The sequence below is a fragment of the Vanessa atalanta genome, chromosome 22, assembly GCF_905147765.1.
Source record: "Vanessa atalanta chromosome 22, ilVanAtal1.2, whole genome shotgun sequence".
NCBI lineage: Eukaryota > Metazoa > Arthropoda > Insecta > Lepidoptera > Nymphalidae > Vanessa > Vanessa atalanta.
This window is the reverse complement of record NC_061892.1, coordinates 8,880,788-8,906,070: the sequence shown is the minus strand read 5'-3', so window position 1 is coordinate 8,906,070 and position 25,283 is coordinate 8,880,788.

Sequence of the window (25,283 nt, the reverse complement as noted above, 5' to 3'; positions counted from 1 at the left end):
TATTTGTCATTGATCGAAAATATTGTACGACGTACATTATTTATTTTGTTCGTAAGGCACATGAAATTCACGATACGAAAGTCGAATTGAATGCAGGTTAGACTGAAGTGGAACTGCTTATAACTGATATTATAAATGCGAAAGTGAATCTGTCTGTCTGTTCTTACACGGCTAAACTACTGAACCGAATTTGTAAAAATTTAATATGAAGCAAGCTTGAAGAGAGCTAAGATGGCCAAGTGGTTAGAACGCATACATCTTAACCGATGATTTCGGGTTCAAACCCAGGCAAGCACCACTGAATTTTCATGTACTTAATTTATGTTTATAATTCATCTCGTGCTCGGCGGTGAAGGAAAACATCGTGAGGAAACCTGCATGTGCAATCTAATTTCAACGAAATTCTGCCACATGTGTATTCCACCAACCCAACCTTCTCTTCATAGGGAGAGGAGGCCTTAGCCCAGCCCTGGGAAATTTACAGGCTGTTAATGCATATATGTGTAATGTAAGCTTGAACTCCAAGGAAGGACATAACCTAACACCTGATGACCACCTAAAACGCGAACGTTTTGAATATACGTTTTGAATATATGATATACATATATTCAAAACTATTGGCCTAGTCGTTTTTGATTAAGAATTTACAAAAAAAATGTCGCCTCATATATTAGTATAGGAAATAGGCCAATTGATAAATTAGCCACTTGGTTGTAAGTTTTCATCATCACGCATTGAAATTGGCGCTGTTAGAAATATTAATCATCACTTATGTATATCGCTAATGCTCCACCAACCTTGTGAACTAAGATATTCAGTCCTTACTCCATCCATCCATCCATCAAACCTTAACACAAAAGTATTGCTATTTGGGAGTACAACAAGTAAGTAAGTTATGATAGGATAGACCCTATCCGGATGGGCTTGCACAGAACAGGACTTGGAAGAATTTTGAAATGTCTCAATATCAAAATATTTAAGCACATTTGAATCATTAAGTTACAGAATTAAATTGTATATAAAGCAATCACCGAACCGGAATGTAGATTCTAAGATCAACCGTCAAGAAACTTAATAGTTACTTTTTTTACCCGAATGCTTAATAAGTTTAATGTTTTCAGGGTAAATTTGAGTTTGTAAATTTCATTATTCCGCCATAACTTCTAAATGTAATTTTAAAATCATTCTGTAGTATTTATTGGCTATAAATTAATCTATCCATAAAAAAAACTGTTTTCAAAAGAAGATGTCGCCTGTATCTGGGACTTCTAATGAAGAATCACAATTACATTGCGTACTAGCTATCTGTTCCGAGTCTGTCTACGAATAGAACTTATTCTAGATCCTTAGGTCTTTATAAAGCGTTAATATTATAGAATATATTCACAAACGACAGTAAAGCTCTCAGTCATCATGATTGTTTCCGATATGTTAAACAACCACTTTAATATTTCAGCCGATTTAAACAAAAACTTAAAGTTTGAGTAAACTGTGAAAACCGTAAAAAAATCCGTTCGTTTTTTTTATGAGATCGGTTGGCGGACGAGCATATGGGACACCTGATGGTAAGTGGTCACCACCGCCCATAGACAAAGGCGCTGTAATTAGTATTAACTATTCATAACCAGGTGATGTATGACTTATGCGCCACTAAACTTGGGAACTAAGATGTTATATCCCTGTGCCTGTGATTACACTGCCTCATTCACCCTTCTAACCGGAACACAACAATACAGAGTACTGTTATTTGGCGGTAGAATATCTGATGAGAGGGTGGTACCTACCCAGACGGGCTTGCACAAAGCCCTACCACCAAGTATATAACATAAAAGTTTGTGACTATATTTTATAATAAGTAGCTTTGTATATCAGTCTGAAAATATTAGTAAAAAAACTTAAATTATGATATTGCCTGTTAATAAATACGCGCAGGCTTACTAAAATAACGTCGATACAAATTGGAAATAAGATACACCAAAGGCACGGGCAACATATCTATCGAAATACGAAAAAAAGGAAGACAAAATCAATTTATATTTTACTCTCCTTGAATGCTTGTTTAATTAGCTACAGCCAAGTCATCTATTATTCTATCCTCAAATAGAAATAATAAGTATTGAATGAGCAAGTATAATTACAGGCACAAGGGATATGGCATCTTAGATCTCGTATTTACATAGATTAAATATTCTTATAATGTTATTATGTATGGTACACAATCAGTTCCTAGGTATCCACCAGTGGTTAGGTTAGGTTAGGTGGAAATAGCAGATTCAAAACCGGCAAGTACGTCTGCATTGTAATGCGTGTTTATATTTATAATTTATCCGGTGCGGTAAAGTCAGATATGAAGTGGAAATCATCTGCAACATGTAGGGACATATGTATATCCGCATTAGAGCACTGTCGTGGAATAGACTCCAAAACGTTTGCTCTTTGATCCGTTGTGGGACAAGTTTTTATCATCATTGTCTTAAATCTATATTAGTTTTATTCTCATTAAACCTGCTTATAATAGGACAATATAAATTATTTTAGAAGTAAGATTAGTTAGGTGTAAGCATCTAAACTAATAAGATTAGTTTAGTATAAGTGCTATATTTGAAGCTAGCCAATTCTAGTAGAAATTAACTTCGAGGAAACGTTTACTGTTTTCGAATATGTTTGTGCCTTGGGATTGTCGCAGTAATTTAGTTTGTCGTCATCTCTATCACTAGCTACATTTAAACAGACTTCAATAAAGGAGATTCTCTGTTTGGATGTTTATGTATCGCATATATGTAAATATGTGTTCTTTCAGGACTTGATTATTTTAGTGTTTTTAGCCGCGTTGGGCACTTTTTGGGCTTAATATGTAACAGTATTTCTGTAGCTATACATCTGACGTATTGTGCAACATTAGTGCTGCGTATATCGTGTGCTTTTGTTTTTTTTTAATTATCATTTAAATTGTTTAACTATACAATCATTGTGTAGTACAATAGTGAGTACTAAATTAATATACTAATATTATTAAGATGAATAATATATCACAGAAAATTATTACGTATTTATATTGGCGTTTGAAAAATTTATATTATTTATTTTCTAAATTTTTAACCTCTGCAATGCATCACGAAGTTAATATTTCACAATGGCTTGGACGTTGAAATAAAAAAATTTATAAACCTTACATTACATTAACAGCCTGTAAATTTCCCACTGCTGGGCTAAGGCCTCCTCTCCAGTGTGTAAAATGACGATTTTACACACTGATTCAGAGTCTACTCGAATAAAGTATATTTTGATTTGAGTAAGGTCTAAAAATCCTTGAAAGCAAATATATTTATAAAATAATTTATGAACGTGTTAATAAAAGTGTTTCGTACTTTTTGGTAGTCGAGTTATTTATATCATAAAACTTAATCAGATATTTGTAATAACTGTCGAAGCTAAGGTTCTATGTGAACCTTTTCCTTTAATGAAACCGGATTCAAATATAAATTGAGATGCATTTTTATCTAGAAACGAAGTTGAATGACGTTGAACCACTAAATTTGTAAGATCCAGATACATCGTCGTAAAATGCATCCAAATGTAAATATTTAAATTTTTAAGTAAAATTTTACTAAAGTGACCGCGCTGCTCAAAGCCTTTAATAGCGGGTGGTTCAAAATAAGAGAATTTAGCGTTTTTATTATTTATCTTTAGATTTTCTTTATTAATAAATTAGAAATTATTTATCAATTTTGGTTTATTTTACAATTTAATTAATATAATATTAGTATACTTAAACTTCTATTCTGATTTACTATTCTGATCAAACTTAAAAAAAAAATCACTTTTCTGTAATAATATCAAATAAAAATAGCACATCATAAGAATGCCTTTCTCAATTATCTATTATGTGACAATTGGTCCATGTGAGAACAAACATTACAATTTAAAATAAAATTTATACTTGATTTAAATTCACATCGAATTACCAAAACTTAGTGTCATCGATTTTATTGTGAACACATTTCATCACTTGAATCACGCAACTGCACATAACTAAATCAGCTGATCATACGACGCGTGGGAATGTAAAATATTTAATAATAAATAATATTATGTTTACTGGTACTGTTAGAAATATAGATACTTTTTACTTTAGATATAAGATAGAAAACAAAGTATATCTTGAAGTATTTTCGATGTTTTGATATTGATAGAATCTTTATTTGGCGAATATTAACACTACCCCCATCTTTTTTTGAGAAGATATGTGAATTTGTGTATAATAATACGTTTATGGCCTCTGTTTTTGTTTATAAATGACATAAAAAAAAATAAGGAGTTTATCCATTCTGGTGTGTTTGGGATTTATTTTTTAATTTTATTCCGTTAGTCCTATAGAAAATTTGAAAAAGTATCATAGTTTCTTCCAAAAAATAGAAAAAATACCGGACTTTTTTTTATGGGCTTGAATTGTATTTATTGATTGTTGACCCGTTATTACATAAAAAAAACCATTATTAATGTTATAAAAATTTTAAATAAATAATATTTGAATACAATTTACACTCTCGTCACTTAAGGCATACACTCTAAGGTGAACCGAGTGATCGTTCCGTCGGTACAAATAAAAAAAAAACTTACCGATCCAATTTCATTACCGGACTATTTTACGGCTGGAGGGTCCTTTTGATTATAAAGAATGATTTTCAATATTACTTTAATGTTTGAAGTAAACTTTATTATATATTTTTTATTTTATTTTAAATACTCAGAGAAGTCGATAAAAATGCTCATAACAGTCCATGGCAGCTTTGTTCGTCCGCCAATATAATTTATAAAAAAAAATAGATTAACTTTTTCAAAAATAGTTACTTATTATTCGTATATAATAACATCTCGCACTTAAGTATTAAAATGAATAAATATCTCATTAAAGGAAAGAATGAAAAGAAAAAAAATTTATACAACGTTAACGTTTAAACAACGATATTCTTCCAGATTCATTTATTAACACTATTTTCACATTTATTTTATATTATCCAATAATCCAATACATCCCGTGTTCTCCAAATCTCCCTATAATTCTGATTATTAAAAAATAATTGGCATTATAGCAAAACACTGCCGCCGCGTTCGATTTCTTGACATTCTTTTTCTTACCGGCCAGTATCAGACATTCGGCCAGTATTAATCGTGAAAAAATTGTCAATCGACATATTATTAAATAAATTATAGTTAAACAATGTGTAAAAGAATAACTCTAACATAAGAATAAGAAAAAAAACTTTAGCTTGTAAATTAAATTTAGAGACATTGAAATAATATTGTTCTGTATTTTTATTCATTCTTTGACAAATTTATTAGAAACAGTAACAGATGGGCAAATTGCCAATCGGACGGTGAAGTCTGTGTCTACGACATTGCCATTGTAAGATACATATTATACATACAATTTTATGCACCGTAAATGCACTGCCAACCACACGATCTAAGTTGGTATTCCTTGAGCCTATAAAATCCTTCTCGTCCATCTCGCCCTTGAAGGACGAGTGAGATTTTATAGGCTCATAGGAAAAGTAATACAACCTTAGATTATTTAAATATAGTAGTGGGTCGCACGCAAAACTTCTCGTTCATTCAATTGATTTTTACAAATTTCGAAAACTATGACAGTTTTTTTTTATTTTATATCATTGTAAACTGACGTCTGTTCGCACGATTTACATTTGCTTTTTTTATACAGCCTTAGCGCCGCTCTCTACGTGGCCAGTAACATTCCGCTCTCTAAAATTAATTCTTTGTTAAATCATTGAGATTTTTAAAATGAGACTATAACCAATTCTTTATGTGCAGCTATCTTCCCATAATCACTGAGACAAAAATCGGCTTACGCTAAATGTTTGCCACTATTTTTTTCGACGCGTTCTCAGCTCTGTCAGTCTAGACATGAAAAACCAAAGAGTACAACAATATAGTGGAGATCAACATCTTAGTGACTATGTTGTATCCTTTGATTATGACCAATGTGAATTGGTGTCATATACCATACAGAAGCGAGTACAAATCCTGAGATTTAATAAGATGATCATAGTTTGCTACTGTTCTAAATCCTTAGAATCTTTAAATTAATATATTATATGTATATTTTTAAAATTACTGTTTTTGTTTAATTATATAACTAAAAGTATAAACTTCAAGGTTCGTGACGTAATTATAATTGATATTCTTACATATTTTTACAAAATTATTTTCATTAATTATTTTCGTCTCGATATTTTCGTAATTGGTTTGTAAATATTTAACTTATCTGCCGTTACTCTAGTGACTTAAGTACCAGGTTCTGGCGGTTTTTCTTTCAATTAATTTTGAGAGGCAGCGATGTTTGAAAGTTGTCGTTATCAAAACTAATTACTCACTTTCTATCAAACACAGTTAAAGTCGTTTGTCTTGTATTAAGGGCATTGTAATAACCCTTAATCGGGCACAGGGAACTATTTTCCCATCCTCCCAAGCTAGCTAAATTCCCAAATATTTTTGAAATGGTAACTTTTTAGCTTGTATTTTTTACACAAAAATAATCTTAGATAAAAACATTTCATTATTTTCAGTTTCAATAATTTATATATGAATTTATATACACTAATATTCAACATGCCTCAAGAATACATTCGTAAGCCATGAAAAGCCGATTTTTAGTTCTGTCCGATTAAGGGTTCAAATATATATCTTACGTAATTATAGTATTTTAATATTTTAATTATAATATGGGTCCCGGTTTATATCAACCATTTTCATTTAAAATCTTCTCGAGTATAAAACAAACGATGTCAGTCACATTGATAAATTCTCGTTTTAGGTTAAATAACTTCTTGAAATTTTATAATAGGCTTAATAAACAAAGCTCTAGAGAATTTCGATTCTATAATTCAATTTAAGCAGCGCTTCTAGCGGTGGTCGAATTGAACTCGGAAGTTTGTCTTTGGAGTCCTTAATTACAATGTAACAAAACTTTTACATACTTTTTATAATTATTCAATTATATAAAATGTTACAGGGCAAAAGACTTCTCTCCTAATAAATAAAAGGTTTGTAGCTGTAGCCAAAACTCTACACACACAACACTCTCTCTGTTCTATTTTAAGTCTTTTAAAAATATAATTTATTGTCGTCTTTAAAATTTAACTACCATCTCGTGCAGAGAAGTTTTTCTTCGCAACCTCTAAACGTAAACTATATTCCTAAAAATATGTGAAGTAAGTCGAGACGATAACACAGTCATATAAAATTAGATGTTATCGAATGATCCATATCACTGTTATTATCACACCCCAACACACGAAGCGTGTGTGAGAAACGTTTACGTCGTGTTATTGTTCTACTGAATTGTGGTTCTTCAAAAGACTTCCGAAGATGTCACAGAACATACCCTTTAAACAATTATAATTTATTTGTAACTAGTTTTAAGACAGAAAAAAGCCTATATCCTTTCTAAGGCTTTAAGCTCAAGCTTAAGTTTAAGAATTGTTTCAAGATCGAGCATGGATCAATCCCATCCAAATTTCATTTAAAATTCGGTTAAGTGGTTTCTAAAGATTTGATTGATTGTCTATCAAAGTATAATAGTTGTATATGTAATTAATTTATCATTCAAAAAAATATGTTGAGACGACAAAGCAATCGGATAATATTAGACGGTATCGACTTTTCACTAAAATAAGTAACTATTCTTAAAGGAGCAACCTGTATAATCGATATAAGTACATGCACGGGTTGTTCAAATTTTATAGTGTCTGCTCGATACAGTATCAATCGCTCGCATTAAGAATGTCTTACAAAGAAATCTTATTGAACTATGTTAAGCGAAAATTCAGTAATGACCATTAAAACAATAACTACGGTAAAATAATAGGAAACATTGTTAGTAATACCTACTTACAATTGAATCGAATAGTCTAATTAAAAAAGAAGCCTTAACGAGTCGGTGGTTTAATCAATTTGACAAATCTTTTGAGTGAGCCAGTGTAATCACAGGCACAAGGGACATAACATCTTAGTTCCCAAGGTTGGTGGCGCATTGGTGATGTAAGGAATGGTTAATATTTCTTACAGCGCCTTTGTCTATGGGCGGTGGTGACCACTTACCATCAGGTGGCCCATATGCTCGTCCGCCAACCAATGCAATAAAAAAAAAATCTATCATCCTAACGAAAACCATCAAAATGCTTAGAAGACGATTCTACCGAACGAGTGGCATTAATTAAATTATAATACTTGATGGAAGGACTTCGTGCAAGTTTGTCTGGATAGGTGTCACCAACTCATCACGTATACTACCGCCAAATAAAGCGATACTTAGTATTATTGTATGAGGCAGTGTAACTATAGGCTCAACACACATCTCATCTTAATTTCCAAGGTTGGCAGCGATTGGTGATTGGCGATTGGCGGCCTTGGTGATGTGAAATATACAAACCCGCCCATAGTCATTAGCGACGTATGACGCTTTAACAATTGCTTATATAACCAATGCGCCACCAACCTTGGGTATTATCTACCAAGATATGGTTCATATTTGTACAGTGCCAATGTTTGGGGTTCTTCTTTTAAGCTGATCTCGTTATTCTCTTATTTAATTAACAAATTATATTTTATATCTTTATTTTTTCTTTTTTTTTTATATCTTCTATGGTGTTGTACAGCCGAGATGGTACAGCGATTAGAACGCGTGCATCTTAACCGATTATTTCGGGTTTAAACCCAGGCAGGTCCCACTAAATTTTCATGTGCTTAATTTGTGTTTATAATTCATCTCGTGCTCGGCGGTGAAGGAAAACACCGTGAGGAACACCTGCATGTGTCTAATTTCAACGAAATTGTGTGAAATTTACAGGCTGCTAATGTAATGTAATCTATGGTGTTATTATATAATATGCAGCAATTCTTTCGTATTCCATAAGATCATTACTACTAATGAATTTAAGATACATGAGATTTGTCATCCCCGTCACCCAAGCCATCTTTTTTTTTAAAAGGCCTGACAATTATTCAAGCAACGTCAGCGAAAACTTAAGCAGCTAATATCATTTCACGGTCGTATGCAACTTGAATAAAATGTCCATGCAGTACCAAGTAAATTCCAGTTACTTAGAAAAAGAAATGCCGCAACGCTACGTGCATGAAATAATACCACTTTCCTTAACACTGTCTTTGAAATTAATTAAATTAAAATCTTCGAACTCATTGTCAATTACAGTCACTAATTGTGTTTAAGCTAAAAGCTGTATTGATTTCTGAATTTTGTAAATGAGATGTTTAAGTAAAGTATATGCCTCAGTGCTGGGCTCCTCTCCTCCTCTCCTTTTAATAAATAAATAATAAATAAATATTGGACAACATCACATACATTACTCTGATCCCAATGTAAGTAGTTAAAGCACTTATGTTATGGAAAATCAGAAGTAACGACGGTACCACAAACACCCAGACCCAAGACAACATAGAAAACTAATGAACTTTTTCTACATCATCTCAGCCGGGAATCGAACTCGGGACCTCGGAGTGACGTACCCATGAAAACCGGTGTACACACTACTCGACCACGGAGGTCGTCAAAACTCGTCGTCTCTCGTTTGAGGAGATGCTGTCGAGCTTCACCTAACCTAACCCCAGAGGGGTTTTGTTTTGCCAAACGTACGAGGATTCTTAAATACGTTACAATAAATAAAAAATCTTCAAAGCTCATTTCAAATGGCCATTTATTCTATCTGTCGGAACGAATACATTTGTGATGGTGTTTTCGATGATAAGACACTTTGAACTTGAAACGCTCGCCTCGTCGTTTTAAATAATATAAATACTATTTTTCCTAATAAGTTGAACTCTCTTTTCCTTATAAGAGATGTAAGACAAACGCTTATTCCATTACAACTATATATATATACAGTAAGCAACAACTATTGAAATATATATCATTTTTACCTTCAATATTTAAAAACACGCCTGTCGTGAATGAATGAATGAATTTATAGCCAGTGTCAGTCGGGACGATAAAAGAATTGTAATAATACTTTACATCCAAATCGGTTCAAACATAAAAGTTATAGTTGAATAAAAAGAAGAACATATTTACATGAACCCTCCTCTTTTGGGCATTCGTGTAAAAAAGAAAGGTCTCATTTTCGTTCGCTGGTTCCTCTCAAGTCTGTGTTCTTTTCCAAACCGGTAGTAGTTATTGTTACAAGTCAGTCGCAATCGTTTTTACAACGCACATATTATCTTACTGGTGTCTTATAGGTCAATATTGCAGAAATTATAATCATTGAGAAATTGCGATAAATTTAACTATACAGTCAAATAGAACGTGTACAAAAACGTTTTCTATATTACTTAGCGTACACAGATCTAAATGCTAAAAATTTTAATTCTTACGACGCACGCCTAATTAATTATAAACTGCAAACTCTTAAATATAGAAGAGAAGCTGCCGACTTTCTTTTTTTATACAAATTATTGCATGGAGATATTGATGCACCTGATCTACTTGCTAAGATTAGTTTCTACATTCCGCGTCAAGGTAGCCGTTTACAAAATCGTAAAATATTTAGCCTGCCTGATGTCAAATCAAATCTTGGCCAACATTCGCCAATTTACCGTATTTGCTCGCTTGCGAATTGTAGTCGTCAACACTTAGATGTCTTCAGTGAATCTGTTGGTTCTCTTAAAAATAAACTTAAAACAAAATCACATTATTTTATGTAATAATTAAATAATTAACTAGTCAGTAATTACACAAGTACTGTTCTTGTTAACTAAGCTATATATTTTTTAAAGCATGCTAGGTTTACATCCAGAAGACTGCAACTTCATTACACTCTGTTTAGCTTAGATATTACTTTGTATGCACTAGTTGTAAGTCAGTTTTGTAAACTTAAATAAAAAAAAAAAAAAAAATCAAATAATAATATACTTTCTTCAGGTAGGTTTCTTTTGAATCGTAATTTTCCAAAACTATATTAAGTGAAGCTACCGCCCGCGCCGGTTCGGAATGTAGATTCTACCGAGAAGAACCGGCTAACGAATTCAGTGGTTATTCTTTTCCATCATTTAAAATACAACATTACGTTAGTTAAAAGCAATTATATATATATAAATTGAATATGTCCCGCCTAGAAGGCAACAAGTATCTCCACGTTTTTTTTTCATCTATAGGTATAATCTTGTATCGAATAATATGTTTTTTTATTAATATATTTTTTTACCAATGATTTAAATTTATGAATCGGCAAAGTTAAAAATATCTGCGGAATTTTAGTATAGAAACGATTTTTTACATAGTTTAGTTTTAATCAAGAAACAAATGTAAATTAAAACGTCCAAAAACCAAACCATAACAAAGAAGTTGCGAATATACTTCGTCAATAAATAAGTCTGATAAATTGTATCGAATGTATCGAGAAATGTAACAAGGAAGTCATATTGCTCGTTCATGAATGAATGAAATTCGTTCGCGAGGTGATTTGTTGGTATTAATAAAAACAGTTCGCTTCTCATATCCCAAATTTATTGTTAAGCTTCATTTTGGAATGGCATCGGTGACGACATTTTCGAGTGAATGTGTAAAAGTTTATATAATTAATTAGTACATATTACTTACTTCATCTTAAGAGTGAGACGATCACCCACTGGCAATTGAAAATTGAAAAAAATACAAAATTTGACTAGGAAGAAAAATAAAATTTACTTGATAGTTCCATTTCGGAACCATCAAGTATTCTACCGCCAATTAAGAAAACTTGTTGTGTCGCGGTTTTGAGGAGAGCGAGCCAGTACAAATACAGTCCCAAGAGACATAACATCTTAGTTCCCGAGTTTGGAATTTAGGAATGGCTAATATTCCCTCTGGCACCAATGTCTATGGGCGGTGGTGACCACTTATCAAAATCAAAATATACTTTATTTAATTAGGCTTTTACAAGCACCTTTGAATCGTCATTTAACAAACTATTTAAAATAAAGCTACCACCGATTCTGAATGTAGATTCTACCGGAAGATCTAAGACTTATCGTCGGGTGAACCATTCGCCTACCTATATCATTTAATATGTAATATCAAGGTAGTTCGACTGGTGAGTGAGCCAGTGTAGTTAAAGCTATAAGTATAAGAGTTTGGATATCGATTATTATTCTAATATAATAATTCTAAAGTTAAAGGAAAAACATATCATATACAGCATACATAGACCAGAAAACAAACGGTGTATGCATGACCGCATATTATACGTATTACTGACTGCTGACCACAGGACTGCGTGCTATAGCAACTGTCAAACCGCGGAAACAGTGGATATCATGGTTAATTGTTAAAGGATTCATAATTTCAATACAATATTAGTTTTGTATGCGGTTTTATACGCTTCACGGTTTAGTTTATACAGGTATCGGTTACGGTAGGGTTATAATCAATTTTAGCAAACCAATATTGGTCAGTGAATTAATATTGTAAATTAAATTGAATTTTGAAATTAAATCGACAGAAAGAGAGGGAAATATTCATTGTTTCAATTTTTATAGAAATCTTTTATTAAGAGTTGGTGTCGACGTTATTTTTTAATCGCTTGCGATTTATAAGTCGTTGAAGTGATTGACTCGTGTAAAATGATGTTACGTATTAAAATCAAATAGTTTTGTTATGTTTTTAGAAATCCGGACATATGATAAAAAATTTAAATATAAAATCACTCTTGTGGCTGTCATTTCATCTGTCATTGCCTATTTTCTCGGAATGTTTCGATTTTTTTTCACCCAAAATGATTATTCAATCTTGGATAGATTCAATAAAATGGCAAAAATTAATAATGGAAATCGTGACATATATGTTAAAAATTAAATTAAAATTTAAAATTAATGGTTTCATAGATTTAAATTTAATTAGGAATTCGAAGCAGAAGTTATTAAAAAATAATAATAATCTTACACTTTATGAAATAATTACTAAATTAAACAAAAATACAAACTCACGTACCTATTAAGTTACATAACCTTTTTACCAAAATAAAACACCAAACGGCTATTAAAACAAAACTACTTTTAGCTCCGTCCTCATTTAGTACCGTTTTGTACCAAGCCAACGAGTAGAATGCCCCTTAGTACGGGCGTACGCTGCCTTATAAAGACTTTTTTATATGGAAGAAATGAGTTTCCTAAGTATATGATATTTCAAATTGAATGATATATTTGATACGACTAAGCCTAAAATTTTGTAAAGAAATACGAAATATAACGTAACTCAATTATATTTTAGACCTTACAGACGGATATTCGTCTGTATAATATAAAGAAAAAAGCACTGAGTACAGAACCCTCCACACGAGTCCGACCCCTTTTTAATTAAATGCATGCCATTAAAAATTATAACATTAATATTTGTTCAATGGAACGCTTTTCGAATCAAAATCAAAACATACTTTATCCAAGTAATCTCTTTCAATTAATTTATTTTTTAAACGAAATTTTTAATGAATAAAAATGTAAAAATATCTTAAATGTAAATTCCAAAAAGATAGTTCGAAAAAAAAAATAGTTACTTTTACATAAAATTAATTAAATCCTGTTTCAAATATAACGATTGTCACGCTTATTTGGTAGTAGTAGTAGCGCTTTGTCTGTCTGAATAGGTACCAGTACTCATCACATATTCGACGGCCAAACAGCAACATTATTATTGTGTTCCGGTTTGACGGGTGAGTGAGCCAGCGTAACTATAGGTCAAGGGACATAACTTATTTCCCAACGTTGGTGCCGCATTGGTGTAAGGAATATTTAATATTTCTTGCGGTGTTTATCGACCATTTATCGTCCCATTTGCCAATCCGTCTACATATATTTGTAGAAAAGCATCTTCAGGTTAACGTAGAAATTATATACATTACATAAAAAATTAAGCAGATGAAAACTCAGTGGTGCTTGCCTGAGTTTGCACCCGCAATCATCGGTTAAGATGCATGCGTTCAAGCCATCTCAGCTATTGAAAAAGAGAAATTATATGCCTTATTTTATTTATGGTGTACTTAAACTTTAGATGAATAATTATGAAGAGTTGTTTAATACAAAACTCGGTAACTTTGGCTTTTAAAAGGCGACGTTCATTGTAGTGAATTTAGTCTTTATTACGAAATTATACTACATTTTGATTTGATCTTTCATATTAATATTAAAGAATCATAGTTACGAAACTACTAAAAACGGACCGGAAGACGCAGCGTGGGTAGGCCCCCCACAAGGTGGTCCGACGACCTGGTGAAGGTCGCGGGAAGCCGCTGGTTGCGGGCTGCACAGGACCGGTCGTTGTGGCGATCTTTGGGGGAGGCCTACGTCCTTCGGCTGACATGTATGTATATGTATAGTTACGAAAGTGTAATTCATATTTATAGAGCAATAATCGGCCCTGGAACGCAGAGAACGGTTTCGAATTTTGTGAATGACAAATTCATTTTAAATGTTAACGAAGGTCAGAGTGATATTTTAGCATGAGTTATAAATTAAGCAAATATTTACTCCCTTTAAAGATATTCGGTATCGACATTTCGGATTCTTCTGCGGTAATTATTTTGAAGTAATATTATTTCTACATCGTCTAATTCAAATCGTTCACTTATCAGCACTTATTATCATCTTTTACTTGGTGGTAGGGCTTTGTGCATGCCTGTCTGGGTAGGTACCACCCACTCATCAGATATTCAGCCAGTGTAACTACAGGCACAAGGGACATAACATCTTAGTTCCCAAGGTTGGTGGCGCATTGGTGATGTAAGGAATGGTTAATATTTCTTACAGCGCCATTGTCCATGGGCGGTGGTGACCACTTACCATCAGGTGGCCCATTTGCTCGTCCGCCTACCGATAACATAAAAAAATAATAATTGGAGTTATATATCATGTTCGAAACAAAACACAAACGAAAACAGTTTGACTCAAGAAGAACCGACGAAAGATACTTCGTTCTTCTCTAACGAGTCTTTTGTCAAATTTGATTATTGTTTACAATTTTCAATATATAACAAAAGGCTAGGAGTTGTCAGTTCATTCGCAACGGTTGCCCCACATAAGAGTTACGTACTCATGCAGTCGAGTAACACGAGTAATTATTTTATGTTTGTCCCTTTGACTAATGATATGAGAACAATTTATTTATGAAATCTTTTGTACTTTTAAATGTCACGGTGTTCTCATTTTTTATGTTAAACATTCACATGCCTTGGTGGTAAAATCGACTTAGATATCTTGAGGGCAACCGTCATGAAGCTCTCTTAATTATCATTTTCGTCGTGTGTATTATTATTTTTTTAATGTGATAGGTAGCAAACGTGCCAAAGGCTCACCTGATGGAAAGCGACTACCTCCGCCCATGGAAATCTGCAACACAGGGGGCTTGCAGATGCATTGCCGGCCTTTAAAGAAGGAGTACGTTCTTTTCTTGAAGGTTTCCAAGTCGTATCGGTTCGGAAAAACCGCCGGCGAAAACTGGTTACACAGAGTTGTGCGAGGCAGAGAATGTCTTAAAAATCACAAAAGACATACATCGGTTTTTTTTCCATGTGTGTGTGTACTGCATAAATATATATATTTTATTGAGGAAGCTAGGTTTTTGTTTATTAGTTTTCTTTAATAATAAATTCCTTTAGACTATGTTTCACAACGTCGAAATAGACGGACGTCCCGCGATAGCCACATTTTTTGCTTATCTCTCTACCAAACCGTTGTAGACTTTTTTTTTTGTACCTGTACATCAATAGAGACATACAAAAAGTGTTGACTACGACAGATAAAACAATGGCTAGGAAAATATAAATTCGCTCGAATCCCGCAGGTCAAAAAACCTGAATCCCGGGATGCGGGATACCTAACTATTGTATACATCTGACATCTAGAATATTCTATTCCGGCTGACCTGATGTTTGAATAGCAAGATTTAGAGACATTTTGAAATGAAATTAATTCCTCTATTTAATTTGGACGAAGCTAGCTTTGTACAAAGTACATTGAACTAATTTAAATAAAGGTTTCTTCCAGTATTGGCATGAGATATCAAGGCGATATAATATGTGGCTTGTATCTCCGTTGTTTGTTGGTTACACTTAAAAATATTTTATTCAATATTAATTTAAGAAAAGTAGTGACTATATTTTTTTTTTTAATGATAAAGTTATAAGAATATTTTAATTACACACGAGATCCAGCGATCCATGTATTTCCTAATCACGAGATTATTTTAAAAACAGAAAGGAGTTAATTAATTACCAATTGGTGCATGCTAGTATTAATTATTTTTTTTGCTATAGCAGCCTGTAAATTTTCCCACTGTTGGGCTCCTCTCCCTTTGAGGAGAAGGTTTGGAGCATATTCCACCACGCTGCTCCAATGCGGGTTGGCGGAATACACATGTGGCAGAATTTCGTTGAAATTAGACACATGCAGGTTTCCTCACGATGTTTTCCTTCACCGCCGAGCACGAGATGAATTATAAACACAAATTAAGCACATGAAAATTCAGTGGTGCTTGGCTGGGTTTGAACCCGAAATCATCGGTTAAGATGATTTCGGGTTCAAACAGACAGACACTAGGAACTTAACATTTTAAATCTCAAGTTTGGTGTATTGGTGATGTAAGGAATAATTAATATTTCTTATAGTGTCAATGTGTATGTTCTATGGTGACCACTTACCATGTGCAGATTTGTCCATTCACATATAAAAAGTGGTCTGATAGTAAATGGTCAAGATTGCATATATATACATACATAATAATCGCGCGATCAACCAGCTAGGATCGCAGATGTTATGTCCCCTGTGGATGTCATTACACTGGACTCATCAAATGCTGAGTGGGTGGCATTAATTCTTCGGAGCCTGTCCCTAAATCTAGAACCAGGTAGATTAATGGTAATTTATTATTACGTAACAAATGTGTAGTTAACAGGATCACTATAAAAACGATCTGAATAATAAACAAATGTGGTCGCTAAAAACTCATTGCGCTCGTGACCGCAGCGAAACGAATAATTTAAAATTTTATTAAAAACAAATTAAACTTTCGCAAGCATTCATATACGTTTATAAAGAAAGAGCGACGGATTTAATTACTTTTATATATACGTATGACTTTAGAGGTAATTTGTAGTTTTCGTTTTAAAAGAGCTACTTACTATACGAGTTTCTTTTTTTTATAACATGAACGAGAAAATGGAACACCTATAGGCAATTGGTTACCACCCATAGATATTGGCGCCGTATTTTACCATTTCTTAACAACATGAGGAATTAAAATGTTATGTGCCTTGGGCCCGTGTGACACTAAGTGTCTTGCCGTTTATTCTCACTGGAAGCTGCTTCACGAAATGGTGGTAAATTTAATTCCAAAAATTATTTCCTGTGAAATTTACTTGAACAGAATAAATAAATTTTATTTGTATTTGAGAGCAGCAAAACCACACTTCTGACTTTAAAATTACTTATAATATGCAATGAGACACTGTTTGAATGTTCGTTAGTCAATCACGTTTGAGCGAATGTATTCTGATTAAATTCAGTTTAGAGTGGTGAATAAGATTTAAAAGAAACATCTAGCAATTTAATACAGTAGGAAAACTGATTGCCTCATTGATTAAGTGGCTAGTTCATAAAGCATGTATTAAACTCAGGTCAGGGTAGAGGTATTAAACTCAGGTCGGACCAATAAAACGCTATTGAGTTTTCTTGTCAAGAAATTCAGAATGACAGTTTATATTAATAATGCTGTTGTGGATTTGCGGTGTGGACATTGATATTGTTTTTTTACACACAATATTTTTTACCTAACCGGGTTTGAATATAGGACCTCAGGATCTGCGATCTTGTAAGCCAGCAATTAGAGCAGCGAGGTAAATATTGTTATACACTTGTATATACAAGCGGTTATATTTATTAGTATTAGTTAAAACCTCTATGTTAATAATTGTTATGTAAATAAATGTTTTACTAAAGACGTAAACATTTTCAAAACGTTTAAAGCAAGAAAGTGAGTGATTCTCCTATTAACCTTTGAACTACACTAACTATAGCGTAGAACACTTCTGTCTGTCAGACTGTCAGGGCTTCGTTAACTAGTGCTCACGCTGGCGATATAAAATACGTAAATAACATTTTCGATGTACAGATAACATTTTAAAAATATTTACTTGTGTTTATTTATTAATAGCGACCCGTCTCGGCTTCATACAGTTGCAATTTATTAATAAGTAAATTAATATTTTATAAATACAATTAATTTGTTTCTAATCTGTTGAAATTTTGTATTATTATTTCTGCTATAGTACCATCAACGTACAATAGATGGCGTGCGAAGTTACTTTATTTTCTTAAAAGCGATAATGCAACACAAGCTGGCTTCAGTAGATGGTAAAATAGGATGGAATTTCTATTCGTTATTAATTTTTTTTAAATAATGTAATAATAGCTCAAACTTATATTTATAATAAAAAACAATAACAAAACAATAAAAAAAAAAACTTTTGATTTTAATTGTGCAAACTGGTAATTATGTTTTTTTTTTATATGTAGCCACTGAATAAAATCAGTGAGAATTATGTTTTATTATTATATTATTAAATTATTTACATGGAAATGCGGAAATTTTAAGTGCTGGAATTCACAGTAAATATACCAAGAGTTCATACCAATTATAATACATAAACATTTCGGAACATTCCTCTGTGGTTCGTTAAGTTTATTAAACAAATATTATTTTGTTTGTTAGTGTAAATAGTTAAAACAAATTCGCGACCTCAACAAAGCTGACGATTTAGTGAAGATTTAAGGTATTTTCTCAATTTGATCCAGATAAAAAACATAGGTCGATTTTTGGTTTTAATAGAGGGAAGTTCTGGAAGTCGCGTAACTAAACTTTATACGCTTATAATTTTCATCATATTTGTCTGTGAGTTGGTACCACTACTACATTATGAATTTGGAATGGAATACAAAAAAGAAAATCATAATTTACAATTAATTTAAATTGAAAAAAAAAAACATTGTAATCTCAATGAAGGTCTTAATCAATACATTAACTTATATTCATAATAATAATTACCTTGCCTAAATTAAGTATATTTTTAATTAAAATATAATCCCTATTTTCATTGACCATTCAATTTATATTTATAATGTTGATGAGTTTCCTTCAAAAATATAATATAAAATCTATTTTAAAGTCAATATAATTTATCTTTACTAGAATAGTACAGAACACTTTTGAAGCTCTAATTTATCTGTATATAATATAATATTTCCTCTCCGATGCGTATATTTACACTATTCATGTACAATGATAATCTAGTTACAGGATTATTAGAATATAATCTAGTCTCTAGTAGCTCCAGTAATTTACTAGATACTAGATTCTAGTATTATACTATTAATAATGCGGAGACAATCACTGGATCTTAGTTGTTATATTCCTTCATGTTAATACATACCGTTGATACAGGAACACGTCAATACAAAGTCTTTATATTGCACTGGAATAACTAACGATTATTTATTTTGCTACTACGCTATCTAAGAATATGTATAACTATTAACTACCACAACCTCACATACAATTCTAGCACAAGTATATATGTATGTATACTTGTGCTAGAATATAAGTATACATATATGTATACTTGTGCTAGAGTTGTATGGTTGTTTTATGTACATATAACATCATAAAGTCCGGATCAGAACTCAGAGGTTCCTCCTTGTGATCTACGTGAGGCTACGTCATTGTGGGTTTTCGAATTAAGGGACACGACAAGGTAAATTTTGCTGCGAAATATGTTTCATTTTCATTTTAAGACATTGGAAACAAACACGTGCGATAGAAACGTTATTGAAGAGCGTCTGAATCAGATTACCCAGTTAGCCTGACTTATCCTTGCTACTATATAGTCCTGTTCAAGCGTAGTACAGTATAGGTCTGCTAGTGTATCTTCTAACGTGACTGCTAATTTATTAAACTTAGATGGCGTCTTCTGCACTGAAGTACTGGATACGTTTCCCCAACGAGACCTTAACTTGTATTCTATTGCATTTAATCAGAAAGAAATCTTAACACAATATTAATCGAACGATCGTTATTTTTTTTTTATGTCTTACTATATTCTCATTACATGGTAAAACGTTCTAATTTTTATCTAAAATTATTGCTGGTTTATCTCAGCTTTAAGATAGATAGATAGATAAATACACTTGGAATTAAGATACATTCAAAATGATGTTTGTAAATAAGTTTAATTTATAAAGTAAAATGATTCTGAAGTAATCGAGTCACAAATAAGACCCTGTATAAATAAACAAGGGCGCAATCAACGCCTCGCAGTAAACCTACCGGTCCTAAGGGAAATATTGCATTTTCGCAACGAGCTAATAAGAGAGAAATTAGAAAAAAGCGAATTTACGAAGCAAGAAAAGTTACTAGCACACTAATGTGTAAACGGCCTTCCGTATGATCCTATGTTGATATAAATAGATTAATACGATTTTATCAATCAAAATACTAGTTTTCGTCCATAGCTTTGCCGGTTTTACTTATAAAAAAGTAGCCATCAAAGCGTAACAGATAGACAGACTAACAGAGTAACTTTCACAATTGCTATTAGTTAAAATAAAAATAAATAAAGTCATTAATATTATTGTGAAAACATAAGATTAAAAAAGTATAACATTTTATAGTGGTGACAGCAAAAAAAATTCTGAAGAAAAGTCTTATATCACACTTTACTATCTTCATTGGTGCAAATATTAGAATCCAAATAAATATATTTAAGATAAATTATTGGAATAAATTCCAAATTTTCTTAAACGGAGAGAAGGCACCCGATTTACATGGAATACACCCGATGGAATGGTAACTGGTGAGATAAATTCAGGACTAACGTATTTTTTCGCACAGAAAGTTGCTAGCATAATTTTCTTTCTTCTGGATGCTACTGAGGATTTATTTACAAAATACTTTAACTACGGGGTAGTTAAAACTCAGCACCTTTTAGAGAAGTTAGCCATTTGTAGTACTAAATTTCACAATGCAAATTGATAGCTGTCACTAATCCTAAAAAGATCCCAACTCCCAAGATTGTGACAAACTTAAATTTTATGTTTAAAATATTTCTGTTCTTTACTAATTAAATAATGTCCACAAAATAATCAATAAAAATAAAATAAAACAAATGTATTTTTTATTATAAATGTCTTTTTTATATTTATATTATGTGAAACGAGCTTTATAAAACAATATGGCCGAGGGTACTCATCCTATTTTGACGGATGAGCTAATTTATATGCAGGAATTATTATGCTTTCTATAGTACTTTTATAATACACCAGCAGCAGACTTAGCCTAGGTCTCAATTATTTATCTCATGATCTAGATACTTGACGTTCTGTTTAGAAGCATTTTTTATTAATAACGGCATGTATTTTTTTATTTTGTTTTCAAATACATAAACAAGATATTTTTTATTATTTTTAAAGTAGGCTCATAAAAGGACTTTTGAATCGTCATGTTGTACAGTGTTTTGGATTAAATGTAAAGCTACCAACGGTTCGGAAAGTAGATTATTCCGAAGAGAACCGGCAAGAAACTCTTTTCCACCATTTTAATTATAGAGTATTTAAGTAAAGTACACTTAAATTTTGATATATCCTGCCTAGGAATCAATAAACACTAAGTCCACGTTTAATGTAACCTTGTTTTGAGTAATATGCCTTATTTATGAATGTTTTTTGATATGAGCTTTAAATTTAACACTAATGTCAAATTTTCTTTGTGTATTAAGCAAACAACTAGGCTATTTACCATTCATCAATTATTCTACTTCTAAACACCACTAATTATGGTTGTACTCCGGTGTATAGGATATATTTTCTTAGTTCCTAGTGAATAAACAAACCTATTATGAAAAAATACCATGTATTTACATAACCAGTATCTGCTTTGGTTCGCTTATATGTGTTGAAGCGTCATTTAATTGATTACGTTGAAGATTAATATTGTCATATAGCCTTTTTTTATCGCTGGAAAAATGCGTTTCTCCCACGAGAAGTGGGGGGAGCGTATGTGGGATTTGCCGGTGCAGAGAACGCCTAATGCAAGCTAGTACACCGGAATACCAACTAAAAAGACAGCGGTACCCTCTCCATCTTTTCGGCGGGCGCCACAGGATCGCTTTCACATGCTACCATTGCGGGCCTCCGTTTCCTAAGGGGAATTACCATGGTACTGGGAACCCCCCATAGTCCCTATGGCGCCTATTGAAGCTGGAGAAGAAGGTATGCGTAACGTTGTTTCCTCCTCTCCGGTCTTCTTTGGCGGATCAGGTCTGCAGCAGGGTTAACCTCCCGCTCCCGTTCCACTGTCACCTTCTTCCACATGACGTTTTTGCAGAAGGAGCGCATTTTTATCCAGCACGCCTCACTACTGGGCATAGATGAATTGTCATGTAGCCTATACCTATCGCGGAAGAAATAAAGATAAACAAACCATAGATTTACAAATTCTGTGTTCTACAATCAGTTCTTGATTAATATACTTTTATTTATAACACAACACTGTACCATTTAACTAAGTAATTACTTACATTAGCAGCCCGTAAATGTCCCACTGCTGGGATAAAGGCCTCCTCTCCCTTTGAGGAGAAGGTTTGGAGCATATTTCACCACGCTGCTCCAATGCGGGTTGGCGGAATACACATGTGGCAGAATTTCGTTGAAATTAGACACATGCAGGTTTCCTCACGATGTTTTCCTTCACCGCCGAGCACGAGATGAATTATAAACACAAATTAAGCACATGAAATTTCAGTGGTGCCTGCCTGGGTTTGAACCCGAAATCATCGGTTAAGATGCACGCGTTCTAACCACTGGGCCTACTTGAATTTTACAATTTCGCAGATATTCAATAAACCATTTTTTCACAAAGCATTTTTTCCGCAATGCATATCATAATTTTTTTACGACCTCGACCAATGATATCTGTTTAAATCAACGTTAAAGTTGTTCATTTGTCATCCTTTGACTTCAATAAGCTGTAAATACTTTGTGCAATAGTACCATCAGCGTACAATAGATGGCGCTAATCGTTAATCTATACTTAATATTATAAATGTGAAAGGAACTCCGTCTGTCTGGCGCTCTTTCACTGACAAACCAATGAACCGAAAACTTGAACTCCAAGGAAGGACATAGGCTATTATTTTTGCCTAGCACATGACAACCAACACTTAAAATGCGAGCGAAGCCGCGGGCGACACCTAGTATTTATAAATATGCAAAAATATTCAACGAAGAGTTACTATCCATGCCGAGTATTATAAAAATTAATTGAAATAGATTAAGGTACATTTCAAAGATAACTAAAATTACATAATTTCCATTACACGTCTTTGATTATGCGTGATATTAACACGTGTAAACAAAGCAATTAAACTAATCGATTGTAATAAAGTTTATACTTTATGTGCAAACTGGTTTTAAAGGAAATTGAATTTCTATAAGGTCACCCGTAACTCCATAACGTTACGTTATTAATTGACTAAGAAAGAGAAATATTTTATGTTAATACGTTTCAAGATGAACTGTGCCCATTTCGCACAATTAAAGACTATAAATAAAATTAATTAAAAAAAAAAAGTTTTATTAATTAAGATAGAAGATAAGTTTTTAAAGAAAATATACCTTTATTATAATATTAGTTCAGATAACATCAGACTTTTAGTTTAGTGGCAACGACTCTAAAATCAAATAGTTTAATTATTTTTATATTAAAGTCACTATTTTTCTATAATTTGTATATTTTGCTCACTAAACACGCAAAATGAGGTGTTACATAAATAGGCGAGTGACGAAACACCAACTTTTTGGTCTTTATAACCTGCAAGGAGTTTTGCCTATGCTACAAATGAAAAAAAAATAAAACCTTTTTTATTCATTTGAAGCGTAGGTAAAGTGAATAACAAATAATCAATATACAATTGCAGAATAAAGCCGAACTGCGGTTTTTCGTCTTCATTTTTCTATATTTAAGTCGGTAAAACATACTGATGCTGTAACCTGTAGGCAAAGGTTTTCTCCCTAGTAAAGCATTCTGTAAGAATATACTCGACTAATCTCAAAACACGAACGTAAAATATCAGTATGTGATATGCGACTTTGAGTTTATTAATTATTTAATTTATATGATATATGTATCAAAATGGCGTATCACTGTCAAATGTTCAACCATTTTACTTCATTGCAGGTTTGCAATTCAGTCGGTTACGAAATTGATTTGAATTTTTGCAATATTTACATCCAAATTTTTATTTATCTTAAAATATTCGATCTATTTAAAAGAAAAAACATTTGAAACCGAAAAGATGTTTGCATTACCGTTGAATTTACAATGAAAGGGAACGAGGAAAGATGTCTTTAACACTTCTTCGTTTTATTGTTAGTTTTTTGGAACGGAGTTCTTTTATGCGGGACAGTAGTGAATGAACTGGAAGAAACCGTCACGTAAGGAAATAACGTTATGCTTTCTCCAGGTGACCTCTCTATCCCTCTCTATCTCTTTTTTATATATGGTTTTATTTTAATTGTTATTGTTAATAATCACACGAAAATTTAATAAAAAAAAATATCATTTTAAAAAATATTGTATAAACAAAATAATTTATTTTCAAAAGTTATTCAATTCAAGTCACATTTTTATGTTTGTTTTCTCAGTTGCAATAAAATATTTAAAAAAAAGATAAATAAATTTGATCTAGGTTCAAGCACAGTCAGCCAGTAATACGACCACTGGATATGTCTGTATTGTTAAATTTATTATTTAGTAATAAAAACTCCTTTCAGTTAGATATTCGCAAATTGTTCCAATAATTTGTTTTTCTTACATCTGAGTAATGAAATATGTCGGCGTCTTTGCCACCAGATACTGAGACGATTTAATGAATCCGTCAAGGTTGCGTTTACCTTATTTTAGACATAACGTTTGTTTATTTTACTTACAAAACTCTAATATTACTTTTTATTACGACCATTGTGACACCTCAACTACAAAATCGAATGTTTAATTATATCTGTTGAATTAATATACAAATATATTTTACTATACCTATAAAAACGTTTAATTCTTTGTTTCGACTTTTTTACCTTAATTAAAGTAATTGATCTGTTATTTGAAGTAAATAATTGCTTGTTACTTACATAATTAAAAGTTTTTTAAGCCGGATCGTTAAAACTTCTTTATTTAT